We start from the raw sequence: 16,136 nt of genomic DNA on the forward strand, positions 1-16,136 counted from the left end.
TAGATTTATTGCTTATTATCTTAAAATTTTTATCAAATGAGAATTTGAGAATATATTAAATGTTCAAAAACTGTTGATTAGGCTAACCAAGAAAAAACAGAGAGAACAACATATTACTAATATCAGAAATGAAAGGGGGAACATCACTACAGACCCCATGGACATTAGAAGGATAATAAAGGAATATGAACAACTCTATGTCCACATATTTGATAACCTGGATGAAAGGGAACAATTCCTTGAAAGACACAAGCTGCCAAAACTCACACAAGAAAAACTATAAAATCTGAGTAAGCCTTTATTACAGAAATTGAATCAATAACTAATAACCACCCAAAAGAGGAAGCACCAGGTCCATTTGAGTTTACTGGTGAATTCTGCTAAACATTTAAGGAAAGAATTATACTCTTTCAGAGGATAGAGGCAGAGGGAATACATTCTAACTTACTCTGTGACGCCAGCATTACCCTAATACCAAAATCAGGCAAAGATATAACAAGAAAACTATAGACCAATGTCTCTCATAAAGATACATAAAAAAATCCTTAACAAATTATTAAATTGAATCAAAGAATGTACAAAAATAATTATACACCACACCAAGTATGATTTATCCCAGGTATGAAAGGCCGATTCAACAGTCAAAAATCAATTATTGTAATCCATCACATCGACAAGCCAAAAAGATAAATCACATAATTACATCAATAGATGTAGAAACAGTATCTGACAAAAACCAACACCCATTAATGATAAAAACTCTCAGTAAACTAGGAATCAAAGTGAATTTCCTCAACTTAATAAAGACAATATACAAAAACCTACATATAGCATAATACTTAATAGTAAGAAACTCTGTACTTTTCCACTAAAATCAGATACAGGGCAAGAATGTCCCCTCTCATTATTCCTTTTCATCACTGTACTAGAAGTTCTAGCTAATGCAGTAAGACAAGAAAAGGGAATAAAAGGTATACAGATTAGAAAGGAGTAAATAAAACTGTCTTTATTCACAGATGACATGACATGATCACCTTTTATAGAATCCTAAAGAATTGGCCAAAAAAAACCCCTAGAACTAATAAGTGATTAAAACAAGGTTGAAGGATACAAGGTTAATATACAAAAATCAATCACTTCACTTTATACCAGAAATGAACAAGTGGAAGTTGAAATTAAAAGCACAATACTGTTTACATTAGCATTCCCAAAATGAAATACTTACATATAAATCTAACAAAATGTGTACAACATCTATATGAGGAAAACTACAAAACTGTGATGAATGAAATCAAAGAATAACTAAATGAAGAGGTATTTCAGGCTCATGAATAAGAAGATTTAATTTTGTCAAGATGTCAGTTCTTCCCAAAATGATCTATAGATTCAATGCTATCCCAATAAAAATCCCAGCAAGTTATTTTGTGGTAATTGGCAAAATGATTCTCAAGTTTATAGGTAAGGCAAAAGACCCAGAATAGCTAACATAATATTAAAGGAGAAGAACAAAGCTGGATGACTGACACTACCAGATTTCAAGATTTACTATAAAGTACAGTGATCAAGACAGTGTGGTACTGGTAAACAGACAAACAGCTCAATGGAATAGAATTTAAAGCCCCCAAACAGACCTCCATAAATATAGTCAGCAGATCTTTGACAAAGGAACAAGGCATTACAGCAGAGCAAAGATAAAGATAAACTTTTCAACAAATAGTGCTGGAACAACTGGACAGCCACATGCAGAAAAAAAGAATCTAGACATATATCTTACACCCTTCATAAAAACTAACTCAAAATGGATCTTAGACCTAAATGTAAAATGAAAACTATAAAACTAAATGATAACATAGAGGAAAAACTAGATGACCTTGTGTAGGGTGATGCCTCTTTAGATACAACAAACATTAAAGGCATGATTCATTACAGAAATAACTGATAAGCTGGAATTCATTAAAATAAAAAAAAAATTCTCTTCTGTGAAAGACAAGATCAATAGAATGAGAATACCACCATAGACAGGAAGAAAATATTTTCCAAGACACATCTTAATATATCCACATATATATTCAAAGAATTTTTACAACTCAACATTAAGAAAACAAACAACCCTTAAAAACTAAGATATACAGATGTCAAATAAACATATCAAAAGATGCTCCACATCATAGGTCATCATGGAAAGGCAAATTAAAACAATTAGCTACCACTACATACCAATTAGAATGGCCAAAATCCAAAACAATGACAACACTAAATGCTGATGGGATGTGAAGCAATAGGAATACATTGCTGGGAGGAATGCAGAATGGACAGTCACTTTGAAAGACAGTTTGGTGTTTTCTTACAAAACTAAACCTACTCTTATCATATAATCCAGCAATTGTACTCCTTTATATTTTACCCAAAGTAGTTGAAAACTTATGTACCCACAAAAACCTGCATATGGATGTTTATAACAATTTTATACATAATTACCAAAACTTGGAAGTAACCTTTCAGTAGGTGAATTAATAAATAAACTGTGGTACATTTATACAATGAAATATTATTTAGCACTGAAAAGAAATGACTATTAAGCCACCAAAAGACACAGAGAAACCTGAAATGCATATTATTAGGTGAAAGAAGCTAAGGTGAAAAGGCTACTTACTATATGATTTCAATTATGTGACATTATGGAAAAGGAAAAACTATGGAGACAGTAAAAAGATCTCCAAAGTTTTCCAAAAGTGGTTGCCAGGGATTGGTGTCAGGGTAGGGGAAGAACAGGTAGATCACAGAGGATTTCAGAGCAGTGTAAATTGTCCATATGATACCACACTGACACATACAGGTCATTATACATTTGTCCAAACCACAGGGACTTCTCTGGTGGCGCAGTGGTTAAGAATCCGCCTGCCAATGCCGGGGACACAGGTTCAAGCCCTGGTCCAGGAAGGTCCCACATGCCACGGAGCAACTAAGCCCATGTGCCACAACTACTGAGCCTGCGCTCTAGAGCCCGCATGCCACAACTACTGAAGCCCGCGTGCCTGGAGCCCGTGCTCCATAACATAAGAAGCCACCGCAATGAAAAGCCCGTGCCCCACAACGAAGAGTAGCCCCAGCTCTCTGCAACTAGAGAAAGCCCGCATGCAGCAACGAAGACCCAATGCAGCCAAAAATAAATAAATAAATAAATTTAAAAAAAAAAACTTTAAAAATGCAACACACAAAAAGATAAATGACCCTTTAAAAAAAAAGTGAACCATAATATAAACTATGGACTTTGGGTGATTATGATGCATCCTTGTAGGTTCATCTATTGTAACAAAGGTACCACCCTGGTAGGGGATGTTCATAATGGCAGAGGCTATGCACATGTGGGGGCACGGCTATATGGAAAGTCTCAATTTTCTGTGAACTAAATCTGCTCTAAAAAATGAAATCTTTAAAAAAAATTTTAATAGGAAAAAATATTATGTTCAACAGAGAGTTGAGGGAACGTAGTAGATACTCTAGTTGCCTAATCTGACATCCATCCCTCTTCTCCCTTGGTAAAATAACCAAATCTGTTTAGCCTGGCAATATGCTCATCCATAAGATTATTTTACCAAGTTCTTCTTGCAGCCAAATGTGGCCATGTGACCAAGTTTTGGCCAGCTATTTTTTAAAAGGAATGTTATTCCGGAAAGTCTTCCTAAAGGTAGGGGCCGTATACTTTTTTGTCCTTTTCTCCTTTCTCCTGCATGGTTTCCTGTAACACGATATGATGGCTTCAGCTCATCTTGCATCATAAGATAAAACTGTAGTCTACTGGTATGTTATAAAATAAAATACCCTAAAACTTAGCAGCTTAAAAGACAAACATTTAGATTATATATTCTAATTCCGTGGATGATTCTTCCGTTCCACAGAGGATCAACTGAGGTCTCTCACTGAAATTCAGCTGAGCAGCAGGCCTGGTCTGCAAGAACAAGAACCATGGCAACTTATTCTCACTTCTGGCATTTTGATAAGAGTGGCTGAAAGGCTGAACCCAGCTGGACCCCTCTCCTTCTCCATGTAGTCTCAGAGCCTGTCTGGATGATCTCTGCAATAGGGTAGTTGGATTTGTTACATGACAGCTCAGGGCTCTAAGAGCAAATGTTTCAAGAAGGAGGAAGTAGAAACTGACAGTACCTTGAGGCATGGCCTAGAAATTGTCACAGTGTCACTTCTGCCATATTCTATTATTCAAAGTAGTCACATATTCTGCTCAGATTCAAGGAGTGGGGACACAGACCTCACCTCCCAATGGGAGAAGGGCGAAGAATTTGTGCCATCTTCAATCTGCTATAAATGACCTAAGGATGGCAAAGAGGAACTGGAGAAGCCTGGGTCCCTAACATAAAGTTTCTAAACCACCCCAGTACTGCTTACATCTGAACTTATTTTATGTTACAGTGAAATAAATGTCCATCTACTTTAATTTCTGTTTTATGCAGCAGAAACTGATTCTGAGAACTTCAATAAGAATTTTTCAGAAATAGAGAGACCAAAATCACGGTGATTTACTTAGTATTTGCACCTTTTGTCTTCCAGGGCTTCCCACAGCCTTCTAGCATAACATATCCAGTGATAACAGATATTCCATTTTATCTTGGAATATCTTACCTGTAACTTTTTTCTGGTTGATATGTAAGAGTTACATAATTTTGGAATTCATTTGCTCTTCATGTTAAATATCCTTAGCGACAAAGTATCAAGAGTCACTATATTAAGATCTAAAAAAAATCAAATTTTCACGGATAATAAGTAAAATGAAAAGCAAAGATCTTGGAAAAAAGAAGGTGTAAAATATGATGAAATATATATTAAAATGGGAGGAAATGTCTGCATTGGTGGCTTGTACTTCCCATCTTTCCTGATAATATCCTGGCTGGTTTTTTAATGTATTGTAGGTTGTCACGGTGATAGGCAGAAGATCTGAAATCAATTCAGTAATGGGAGACTTGGGTTTATTTGTTGCTTTATTTTACTTATCAATGTTTTACTTGATCACAACGCATTCCAAAGCAACATTCTGCCACACTCAGCATCGTTTGCACATTCATACCCTTACTCATTCAAATTCTTAAGCATTCCCACTCTCAGACACACCCAGACTTATTCTCAAATTTTCCCAATCATGTCCTAAGACCTTCACAAAGTATTCTGAGTGCATGCACACAAACTCTTATTCTCTTTTACATTCTCATATTTTTAACACTTTTGTTTATTCAATCCTTTGCCAACTTACTCTTAGAAATTCATGCTCTTACCTAATGACACATTCACTTATATACCTGTCAGTTGCACATACACTTTTTGATGCATTTCTGACAAGATAAATGAGTTTTCTTAAATTTCTCCAAGCCCAACTAACCTCTAACTTTTCTATTTCAGACTAAAAGGTCATATCACATGAAAGGGGAGGAACCAGAGGCAGATGATTTGTGATGACAGTAAAGAACTCATGTCTCCCCTGTGGCAAACAGTATGGATTTTCTAAAAAAATTGAAAATAGAACTACCATATGATCCAGCTATTCCACTTCTGGGTACATATTTGAAGAACATAGAAGCACTCATCTGAAAAGACACATGCACCCCCTACGTTCGTCACAGCATTATCTGCAATAGCCAAACTATGGAAACAACCTAAGTGCCCACTGACAGATAAATGGATAAAGAAGATGAAAAAAGCCATTAAAAAATGATAAAATCTTGCCATCTGAAACAACATGGATGGACCTTGAGGGTATTATGCTAAGTGAAATAAGTCAGATGGAGAAAGAAAGATACTGTGTGATTTCACTCATATATGGAATCTAAAAAACAAAAACACAGATACAGAAAACAGAATAGTGGTTACCAAAGGGAATGGGGTAAGGGGAGGGCAAAATGGTAAAGGGGGTCAACTCAGTGGTGATTGTTGGAAACTAAACTTTGGTGGTGAGCACACTGCAGTGTATACAGAAGCTGAAATATAATATTGTACACAGAAAACTTATATAATGTTATTAAACAATAAAAAAACAACATTTTCTTAAAAAGGAAAAAAAAAAGAACTCATGCTTGCAGAACCCCTGCTTGCATAAATCCCTTTTACAGCTCTGGTAGGAGCCCTAGAAATATGGTCACATGTGTGTTCACAGGCTTTTGTAAAAATTTCTGTATTAAGGTATTTTACTTGAATTGGTTTAGATCACTATTTTCACACTTTGCCACGTGTAGGATATTGTTGGAGTAGCACTGGACATCGTAGGGATCCACTGCAGAAGAAGCTTATTTGGAATTACACTATTTTAACTGCAATATGGAAAGATAATGAACATTCCAATAAAAAAACCTGAGAAATTACAGACTCTGATCTGGATTTATGAATGGTAGCTTCTTTTCTCATGTTTAATTAATAAACAAAAGAGAAGATTCAGATAAAATGCATTATAAAGTGAAGGCACCAAAGCAATGAAATTATAAATATTTGTATACAGAGAAACAAACGTGATGATTAGATCACATAAAAGTAGCAGTTCATTAAGAGGAAAATCTCCCTTTAAAATGGAAGTAATGAATAGACTCTTAAATTGTTTGAGAATTCTCCTTAATGAAGAGGCATGAAACATGAGAAGACATTGAAAAAAATTAAATTTCTTGCTGATCTGATGCAAATATTGACATCAATGTAAATAACATAAAATTTTCATGTGCCACTGAATAGAGGACACTGGCAACAAATTGGTTATGTATGTAGTTATTTCAAAACATATTTAAGTCATTGCATGAGAAAACTTGAAATGCTCAGTAATCTTGCAACATATGTATAAAAGAAGTTTGATAAAGTTTTGTTTTTTTGTTTTTTTTTTTTTTTTTGCGGTATGCGGGCCTCTCACTGCCGTGGCCTCTCCCGTTGCGGAGCACAGGCTCCGGACGCGCAGACCCAGCGGCCATGGCTCACGGGCCCAGCCGCTCCGCGGCATATGGGATCCTCCCAGACCGGGGCACGAACCCGTATCCCCTGCATCGGCAGGCGGACTCTTAACCACTGCGCCACCAGGGAGGCCCTGATAAAGTTTTTTGAGATCACTTATAAAACATAGTATTATCTGCAATGAGCTGTAAAGCAGAAGGAAAATTCCCTAAACTTCTACATCTACTATATTGTTACTACTAATAACAATAGATTTTAAGCAACCATACTAGAGAAAGTACTGAATTATCTTTCTAGTCTCTTTATAGAAGACAGCACAAAAAATTCCTATATGAAGAGGCATTTTAAGGAATCAATATACAGCCAAAAATGCATAGAAAAGCATTACAGAGGTATAACAGACAGCTAATTAATAACAATACTATTTTGCATTTATAATGTTTGTGTTGCCAACTTTTAAAGCATATATTTGCCATGATACATTTTCTCATTTAAATAAAGGATTAATTTCATATTTAATATTTTATTCACAATTTTGTATTCTTTCTCCTAAGGAGCCCACTCCCAAATCACATCAACTGGCACCATTAAAGCTGAATCTGATATGCACCCCAATGTTCACTGCAGCACTATTTACAATAGCCAAGACATGGAAGCAACCTACATGTCCAGCAACAGATGAATGGATAAAGGAGATGTGGTACATATATATTCAACGGAATATTACTCAGCCATGAAAAAGAATAAAATAATGCCATTTGCAGCAACATGGATGGACCCAGAGACTATCATACTAAGTGAAGTAAGCCAGACAAAGGCAAATATCATATGATATCACTTATATATGGAATCTAAAAAAAAGATACAAATGAACTTATTTACAAAACAGAAATAGTCCCACTGATATAGAAAACAAACTTATGGTTACCAAAGGAGAAAGGGAAGGGAGGGATAAATTAGGAATTTGGGATTAACATATACACACTAATATAAATAAGACAGATAACCAAAAAGGACGTACTGTATAGCACAGGGAACTATACTCAATACTCTGTAATAAGCTATAAGGGAAAAGAATATGAAAAAGAATAGATATACATATATATGTATAACTGAATCACTTTGCTGTACACCTGAAACTAACACATTTTAAATCAACTATACTTCAATGAAAAACTTAAAAATTAAAAAAAAACAAAACTGAATCTATCTCAGGGAGAGACTCACATCAACCACAGTGAGAACAAATGGATTGAAGTATCACCAGATTTCTAAGGACTATAAGAATGGGGAGCTCAGATGAGGAACACAAGAAAGGAATTCACAAAAATGGGAATGGTGGTTTTTCAGTGCTATGTGAAAGAGAACAAAGGAGATAATATTAAGGATATAATGATAAAGTTGAATCTTTGAATAGTAAGACTTTTAAAAAATTTCATTCAAATATTTAAGTTTGCTCATTCATACAGATCACTAAACTAAATGATCACCAGAGAAACCAAACATTGGCCATCTTTATCTTTAGACACCTGGAAAGAGCCCACAGCATTTTTTTTCCAGCATCAGCAGATATCCAATGCCATTACATTAATTGATTCCTGCTGTACACAGATGAAAACAACACAGGGACCATTTGCTGCAGATCCAAACTAAGTTCCACGTCACCAGCTCACTGAGCCCAGTTGGCTCATTATAAACTCTTTATTTAGATTAAGAATATACAAAACATTTAGGGGCATCCAAGGACTTTAAAAACAATCCATTAGCAAACCTGCCACTAGAATCCCAATATATTGCATTAAAATGAGAAAATGAAAAAAAATTCAGTATAGAAGCCCCAAATTTCAAAACATATCTTGAAATTTCCCAAGGAAAGATGACAAAAAATAATTTAGTTTTTCCACTGAAATCCTATTCAAGACAGTACTTAGCCACTCAAATTCTGTTCTCCATTCTACATTTCTCAGACCCCCCTTAGGTATCTTGGTGAAGATACCTATGGGAAAATCCAAACTAGTAATATTGGAAAGATTGCACGTACTCCTAATAGTGAATATATTTTATAATAGCTTTTACATCATGCCCCATTAGGTTTTGGGTTTTTTTTTTACACTAGTCTGACATGACAGTGTAATTCCCTGTTAAATGTTATAATAGCAAGGATGAGTAATAATTCAACATGATGCTAATGTAGCACAAGTTTAAACTGCTAATTCAACGAAGCTCTCATTTTGTTTTACATTGCTCTAATCATTGTAATTCTTGCAGAAAAATATTAGAATCATGTAAAGATGAAAAGAATCATGGCAAGAGTTCCTACCTGTTTCTTGTTCTTGCCTAAATGTATGTCTTCAGAAGGAAGTGGTTCTCTGGCTTCAGTATCACCACTTATCAAAGGAGAAACTCAGGAACAGTCCAGAAAGGTTTTCAGAAAACTTTGCTCCAGGTATGAATAGTGTTGATTTCTCCCTCACTCTTCTGATTCCTTTAATATGAGAATAATAAATTACCAAGTCTGTTCTCATGCTGTAAACCCCCTTTCAGACTTTCTCTCTCTTCCTTTCCCAAATTTTATTATAGTACTACAGGGTATATGCCTAGCTCCGAGCATTTCTCCTCACCTACAGTTCGTAATACATCAAATCCTTACTGTGTTCTCCCACCATTGTAACCATCACACACACACACACACACACACACTTTAACCCTGTCACTCATCTACTCAAAAAACTTAGAAGCTTCCCATTGCTTCTGGCTTTTAAGGGACTATAGAGTTTCAGGTGGTTATAAACAGCTTATATATACAGATACATATATATATATATATATATAAAACATTTATATATATAATATATATATAATTTATATATATATAAAACATTATATATATATAAAACAGAACATAACATTTAAGTGTGTATATATGTGTGTATATAAATTTAAAACAGCTGCTACTTAATCCAAGTAGCTGTGCAACATTTGAGAAATAGTTTTCTCTTCTGAGTCTAAGTGTTTGCACATGGAAATCAGCATACCAAGAGTTTCCTACTTCGTAGTACTAGTGCACGTGTTGGAAAAGGTGATGTTTGTAACGTGTTCCTCACAGTGAGTGGAGGTCGTGTGGAACATAATGTTCAATTTTTGGAGTTTTAATAAAGTTGACTCATTTTTCTTATAAGTGCTATTGATACTGGCCCTGTGAAATGTCTAAAATACAATTTCCTCAAATGTTATATTGGTAAATTCAGACTAATTTTATGATTTGTAAGGATTATTGGATATTAAGACATTGTTCAATGTCTATTATATGTGTTTGAATTTTTTTTTCAATTTGTATTTGATTTTGCTTATGATGTTACTTTTGCTGGGAAGATGATTTTATCATGTATATTTTGATGGAGCTATATATTCTTATATCTTCTAGGTTTCCTACCATGCTCAAAGGGGGTGAAGCTTGTATAATATTGAAGATTAAGTAATTATTCAATGATTACTGCTTATTTCATATTTATTTAATTAAAATTTTGGAGCCATCTGTACCTGATTTTAGTCAAAGTATCCCACCTCATAATCTTCCTCTAAAGTGCTAGCTTCTTGTCCCAAAATTATTAATTGGACAGATTTCTTCACCATAGTGATTTTGAAGTGCATATTTTAAGTTCCCAAGTATTTATTATTAGACTCTCTAGTTCAATTCATTAATCTGCTTTAATTGTGTTTAATACCAACTTTTAAATGTCATACAACTAGATTTCTTCCATTACTCATATTTTATAGGATTTTATATCCTTTTGGATAATCTTTAGTAGTGTTTTTCAGTCTCTTCCCTCAATATCTCCTCTTATCTTGTGGTTATCATAATTCTATTGTAGATGCAATCATATTATAGATGATTTTATTTTAGAAAAAAACCAGACATGTTTATAACAGTATTCTTTGTCTAAAATAAAATATGTTTTAATTTTCCCATTGTTTCTTTTCTTTCTCTCAAATATATTAAAGTTATTTTTTATATGGGTCCTGCATATTTCGTTTTAATATTTTTACTGCATGACTTATATTTTTGATGTTAGGTCAAAGGGACTCTTTCATTTGATGATATGTTTAAAATGACTCATATACAGGAAATTAATTTTTTAAACTTAATATCATTAGACTTGTCACTGAATTATCATAATTATTTCAACTATTTTATCAAGCTGACACCACAATATAATATCACCATATTCAACTGCGTTTTCTGAAATTAATAATTATTCTCAAATATGATGATATTTGCATCTTTCATTGTACTCATTTGTTTATTAAGCATTTCCAACATGGAAACATAAGTTCTAACTGTTCTGCAGTTATTTATGGTATTTTTGATGTATCAAATATTCAATTTTTACACTGTCAGATGTATCATTTTTTTCCTATTTGTTTTATGATGAAAGGAATCTCTTAAACATGATGATCTGACAATTTTTTCCAATTTTTCAAACAGTTAAATGATTGTACCAACATGATTTACTGAATAATTTACCCTTAACTCACTGATTTGCAAAGCCATGCTTTATATACATTAATTAATCCTATACTAATTTCAATGTGCTACATATTGATATAAAGATACTGGGCCAGACTCATGCTATATTTTATTCTTATTTTCCAAAAGCTATTAAAATAAATTAATTCATTACCATTTTTGCTGGAAAGCAAAACGTAGACTTCTCTGTGTTTCAGAAATTGTGCAAAATTCCTAAAAGATGGAAAGAAGATAGGAGTTCATTGAGTAATACATAAAAGTGTTTGCCTCCTACTTAAAGATGTAGGTAGTAGGAGTAGGAGGGGACACAGAGGTCATTTGTTTGGGTTCCCCTAGAGGTGAACTATCCCCTGCATATTCTCCCTCTTGCCTCGTGGGTACTGACAGTTGAGTCAAGATGTCTTCAATGAAAGACGTCAATTTATTGATCAGAAAGATCAATAAATGGGAGCATTTGTGTCAGTGTCCCAATGTTTGATAAACTGGATGTGCACGTATACAAATAAGATCTGTCTAGGATTCCCACATATCAGCATAACTTTCCCTTTTCCAGAACCATGGGAAACAGATCAGCAGCAAAACCTACTGCTCCCCAAAGGCTGATTGTGTGAGCAGCAATTGTTGGCACTGACTGACAGTCCAAAGCACATAGTGAATCAACAACCATTCAAGGAGAGTTATTCCAGGAAAGGAAGAGATAACAAACTTAATGAAATAAAGTATTTACAGCTAAGACCACAGCATTGAGGTGACAAGGAGAAAAGGACTTTTGAATATGTATGGGGATTGTTGATAATATTGCACTATCCAAATTTTTTTACAGTAGGATATGAAAGTTAAATATTAGATATTTTAATATATATAGCATTAAATATAAAGAAGCTATTTAAAATATATGATATGCTTAGCTAAAGAACAAATTAGTAAATTAAAAAACTGAACTTAGATATTTTCCTAAAAAGAAAATCAGAAATAAATGAAAATATGAGTTATGTAATTACAAAAGGGTTAGAAGACATGGGATACCAGTTCAGTAGTCACGATATTTATTTTAATATAAATTTTTAAGGAATCTGCTTTTAAAAGACTAGAGAGGAGGAAAGATTAAAGGATATAACTATTTTTTCTGATAATATAGCAGGTTAAGTTACTCGCACCAACATTCCATTACAAAAAGAGTAAAATAAAATTAAAACAAAAGAATAGAATACTTTACAAGCATCAATAAGCCAACAAGAGGGAAAGCTGAAGGAAAATGAGGAGTGATTATTAATGGCTACAGAGTTTCTTTTATGGGGAGGGGGTTGATGAAAAGTTTCTAAAATTGATTGTGGTAAAGTTTGCAAAACTCTGTAAATATACTAAAAGCCACTGAATTACAGACTTTAAATTAGCAAACTGTAAGGCATATAAATTATATTTCAACAAAGTTGTTACATGATAAAGAAAAGAAAGTGAATAGGATAATATGCAGGGAGAGCAAGAAAAAGTGAGTAAAGGACAATCATGATAGACAGCTGAAAATAACTCCAAGTGGATTCCTAGTAAGAAAAAAGAAATAAATTGTGATTAAAGCAGTATTTTAAGAGAAAAGGCAAAGAATTTTCCAAAACAGATAAAAACACCGAAAGAAAGATTTCACAAGGCCAACAAATCCCAAATAAGATGCAATAAAAGGAAAATCATAACTAAACCCATCATAATGAAACTGCAGCTACCAATGACAAAGATAAATTTTTGAAGGACATTAGAGGAAGGAAGAATACAACTTACTTCTTTCTTCCAGTTTTACTGAGATATAACTGACATACAGCACTAAGTTTAAGGTGTGTACGGCATAATGAATGACTTACATGCATCATGAAATGACTGTCACCTCTCAATTTCACTCATCCCTCCACTGCCCTCCCCTGTGGCAACAAACTATTTGTCGTCTGTATCTATGACTGTTTCTGTTTTATGTTTGTTCATTTGTTTCATTTATTTTAGACTCCATATATAAGTGAAATCATATGGTATTTTTCCTTCTCTGACTTATTTCACTTAGCATAATAGCCTTTAGGTCCATCCATGTTGTCGAAAATGGCAAGATTTAATTCTTTTTTATGGCTGAGTAATATTCCGTAAGAGGTTGTCTTTTCCCCATTGTATATTCTTGCCTCCTTTGTCATAGATTAGTTGACCATATAAGTGTGTGTTCACTTCTGGGCTGTCTGTTCTGTTCCATTGCTTTATGTGTCTGTTTTTGTGCCAGTACCATTCTGTTTTGATGACTGCAGCTTTGTAGTATAGCTTAAAATCTGGGCACCTGATAGCTCCAGCCTTGTTTTTTCTCAAGACTCTTTTGGCTATTGATAATCTTTTGAAAATTTTAGAATTACTTGTTCTAGTTCCTGTGAAAAATACCATTGCTATTTTGATAGGGGTTGTGTTGAATCTGTAGATTGCCTTGGGCCGTATAGCCTTGAGTAATATTTAACAGTATTCTTCTAATCCATGAACACAGTGTATCTTTCCATCTGTTTGTGTTGTCTTCAATTTCTTTCATCAGTGTCTTATAGTTTTCCAAGTACAGGTCTTTTACTACCTTAGATTTATTCCTAGGTATTTCATTCTTTTTAATGCAATTATAAATAGGAGTATTTTCTTAATTTCTCTTTCTGACAGTTCTTTTTTAGTGTATTTATAGAAATGCAACACATTTCTGTATACTAATTTCATATCCTGCAACTTTACTGAAGTATATTATTTTGAAGTCACAATATTCAACTTTTAGTTGTCTTAACTGTTTAATATTCAAGGTTTTAATTGTTGAGAAAACCTAGACCTAAAAAGCATGAATAATTTACCCAGTGTCTCAGAGTCATGAAATTTTTCAGGCATGGTTCAGAATTATATTACTTACATCCAATTATCTTTTTTTTTTTTTTTTTTTTTTTTCTTTTTTTGCGGTATGCGGGCCTCTCACTGTTGTGGCCTCTCCCGCTGCGGAGCACAGGCTCCGGACGCGCAGGCCCAGCGGCCATGGCTCACGGGCCCAGCCGCCCCGCGGCACATGGGATCCTCCCAGACCGGGGCACGAACCCGTATCCCCTGCATCGGCAGGCGGACTCTCAACCACTGCGCCACCAGGGAGGCCCCAATTATCTTTTTAATATAACTCATAGCCTAAAATTTTGAAGAAGAAAAAGTGAAACAAAAATTCAAAATATATGACTGATTTGTTCACACCCTGACTGTTGAATAGTACTGACTATAATGGTAGCTATCTTCCTATTCTTCCATGAGAAATGGTATATTTTCAAGTATGGGCCCAGTTGTCCTTTCCATGTCCTTTATTCAAATATTGAATGCTCATGGTGGCACCAGGAATTTTCTGGGTGAAATTGTTTATCTGACTTACCTCTACTTCCTTTTCTTTTAGCTGTAAAAGGAGAGAGGAATTCCCCAGTGTATTAGAGGTACAGATGTATAAGTAAGGTTAAAGTAGAAATTAGTTAAATATTGAGGTCCAAACAGTTATACTTATTATTTCCAAAGCACTCTCATCTATTTACCATATTCTTTCTGTGTGAGTCAGGGATCTTTAAATTATTCCAAACCTAAATATACTGAAATCCATTATTTATTAAAATTCAGTGTCAAATGCAGATTAGTTTTTCATCTTATATAACTTCCCAAAGGGTTTTGGAATGTGAACAGAATGATTTCGAATGGACATGTTTTCTCAGGCTAATATACACAAACACTTCTGCTAGTGTACCCCACTCCAATTTTTATCTCTATTCTTTCATACTCATCCCAGTAAACCATAATTAGAGGAACAACAGACAGTTAATAGAGGCTGCTATTTCTATGAGGATACTAAGTAATGGGCCTTGTTTGACAATTACTAGAAAAACAAACACAAAAGACTGGTCTAGATAATTTCCCAAGTTGAAAAAGAAATCAAAAAGGAAAATGGACAAATTAACACTAGTCACAATTCTCTAGAACATGCTAATTTTTTAGCCTTGGGTTTATTCTACTTGGCTCTATTGTGACAAAACTGTCTTCTCTATGCTTTCAAATTATTTGGAACATCAGTGGCTAATAATAATAGCAGGTATGGGGGCTTCCCTGGTGGCTCAGTGGTTGAGAGTCCGCCTGCCGATGCAGGGGATACGGGTTTGTGCCCCGGTCCGGGAAAATCCCACATGCCGCGGAGCGGCTGGGCCCGTGAGCCATGGCCGCTGAGCCTGAGCGTCCGGAGCCTGTGCTCCGCAACGGGAGAGGCCACAACAGTGAGAGGCCCGCCCACCACACACACACACACACAAAAATAATAATAATAATAATAGCAGGTATGGTCATTATAGTATATATCAAGGCTGATTAGGGTTTCAACAGACTTTTATTTTTCTTAATGATAAAGCCTTTAAAATGTCATTTGAAAGTGAAACGGTTTCAATAATATCATGAATGTGGAACCATTGCAATATATTATATATTCATCAATAACTAATTTTAAATCACATAAAATTCAGTCATAGTAAATCTTTTTACATACTCATTTTACTCTCCTGAAATTTGATGTGGCGTATTCGTTTACTCTATCTCTGCTTTGAACACATCTAAAAAGTGTTTTAATACACTTGATTTAAAACTGTCAAATGAGAAAAATGAAACTCTC

This window comes from Mesoplodon mirus (genome assembly GCF_964341445.2).
Source record: "Mesoplodon mirus genome assembly, chromosome: 12".
Classification (NCBI taxonomy): Eukaryota; Metazoa; Chordata; class Mammalia; order Artiodactyla; family Ziphiidae; genus Mesoplodon; species Mesoplodon mirus.